Source organism: Mirounga leonina, unplaced genomic scaffold, assembly GCF_011800145.1.
Source record: "Mirounga leonina isolate KUSES-001 unplaced genomic scaffold, KU_Mleo_1.0 Mir_114, whole genome shotgun sequence".
Classification (NCBI taxonomy): Eukaryota; Metazoa; Chordata; class Mammalia; order Carnivora; family Phocidae; genus Mirounga; species Mirounga leonina.
The window spans coordinates 23350866-23353378 of record NW_023270265.1 but is presented as its reverse complement, the minus strand read 5'-3'; positions in this window follow the sequence as shown (position 1 = coordinate 23353378).

Genomic DNA, 2513 nt, shown 5'->3' with positions numbered 1-2513 from the left:
CAGAATAGGGGCGCCTGGGTGGCTCAGTCGGTTAAGCGTCTGCCTTCGGCTCAGGTCATGATCCCAGGGTCCTGGGATCGAGTCCCGCATCGGGCTCCCTGCTTCTCCCTCTTCCTCTGTTGCTCCCCCTGCTTGTACTCTCTTTCTCTGTCAAATAAATAAATAAAACCTTAAAAAACAATAAATAAAAGACCTCAAAATAGCTACTATAGATATGTGAACTGGTAAAAACCATGCCTTCTCCCAAGGAGGCAGCATAGGCTAAAGCTAAGAATATAGGCTGTGGCATCGAGCGTATGTATACCTGGGTTCAAATCTCAGATCCGACACTTGGTAATTATGTAAAATTTGGAAAGATATTTAAGTTGTTCAAGCCCTGGTTACTTAACCTTAAAATGGGAAAATGAATATCTTCCTGAAGTTGTCCTCAGATTAAGTGAGATGATGTACAAGGAGTATCTAACACATGAGTAAGAGCTCTGTTAATATTATCCATTATTGCATTTACCATAGCACAGACTGGCTTATTCTACATGTTCAATATCGTGAATAAAGAAAGGAATGAATGAGGGACGCCTGGGTGGCTCAGTCGGTTAAGCGGCTGCCTTGCTCAGCAGGGAACCTGCTTCTCCCTCTCTCTCCCTCTGCTTGTGCTCTCTCTGTCAAATAAATAAAATCTTTAAAAAAAAAAAAAAAGAAGAAAGGAATGAATGATATCAAGCCCAGTGGCACTCAAATCTGGTCTGAATGTTAGAAACCAGCTGGGGTAGGATTAGTGAGCATTATGTTGTCAAATCCACTCAAGGCATCAAGCAACTGACCAAATGGAGAAGGGGTAAGCAACACCTGTGGTCTGGCCTCTTGCAATGAGAAAACAGCCAAGAGCGCCAGTTGAATTAAGTACTCAAGTTACTGGAGCCACTTTAGGGAGAACTGAGGGCCAAATGTGCCCCACCCAGCTGGAAGCACCTTGTTTATCTGCCGCTCTCTGTTACTGATTAACAGTAGGCACCCCCTCTTGCCACACCCTCTTGCTCAAACACAATTAAATTTTAAAATAACATGAGTTTAGGAAGAACTGGACAAAGTGCAGGTACTTGGTCCGTGGTCAATAGGTGGGAATTGGCGGGGTATAAGTAGCAATGATAGTTGGGAATCAGAAAACACTTTGTACCCATGTACTTTGACAAAGAAATCAGATCCAAGTTCTGCCCCTAGAGTAGAGGAAGATAGGGAGCCTTCAGAACTAGGTGTGGGAATTTGTTTAAAATCCCAAACTCAGGATCAAAACCAGATCACATGGAATCTGAACTTTTTGTGTTACAAACTCTGACCCTCATGGAATCTCCTTCGGCCGTGCCCAAGAGATGTCTGAACCTGAGACGCAGAGTAGGATTGTGAGGAGGGCACTAGAAAGGCAGGTAGGGGCTTCAGTTTTAATTTGGGCTTTAACACTAGCTCCCTATGTACATTTTATGCTCTTCTAGGCCCTTCCCAAAGTGTCTCCCCAGGATTTTAACGGGTGTTATGGAAAAAAGGGATCTGGTTAACCAATATTTCCCAGTCTATCATATGTGAACCACTGGTGATAGATGAGATGACTCTAGGAAGTTCTGGGTTGAAATTAACCTTTTCCCATTCTAATTAATTTTGGCAAATGATCTAAATTTTCCATTGAGAGCAGTGATATCAAATGCTCTTTAGAATGTATTTTTTAAAAGGTGAGTGGCTTTAAAGAAGAAGATTAAGTCAATAATAGTACAGACTGTCTGCAGATATGGCAAAAGGCATGAAGGTGGTATACAATGACTGAAATTTGATAAAAGTTTTGTTAAGCCAAATTGAACTGGCTTATTTTTCAGAGATTGTGTCGTGTCTATGAACATTTTGCCTCTTCAAGAAGGGATTTGGCATCAAGCCTTTCTTTAATTCATTTGACTATAGAATTTCTCTTTCCTTGAAAGTAGCAAGAGTGTCATGTTGAACTCTTTATCTGGAGATTTCATTTTGGGAAATGCTGATGAGAAATGCTGAGGTGGCTTTTAGATCTGACCTTAGGACCTTGGCTCCTTCTCCTCCCCTATGTTTGATGTTAAATCTTAGAAGACAATTCAGGGATGGGGCTGGAAATGGGTGTCAAAGGAGATTTATAGAATGGCAAAAAGCACATTAGCTTCTAAATGCAATGTGGTATCCTGGATTGGATCCTGGAACTGAAAAAGGCATTAGCTGGGGCGCCTGGGTGGCTCGGTTGGTTGAGCGACTGCCTTCGGCTCAGGTCATGATCTTGGAGTCCCTGGATCGAGTCCCGCATCAGGCTCCCTGCTCAGCAGGGAGTCTGCTTCTCCCTCTGGCCCTCCCCCCTCTCGTGTACTCTCTCTTATTCTCTCTCTCTCAAATAAATAAATAAAATCTTAAAAAAAAAAAAAGAAAAAGGCATTAGCTGGAAAAAACTACTGAAATCAGTTTAGTTTAGTTTAGTTAATACTAGTTAAAACTAGCAACATAGAGTC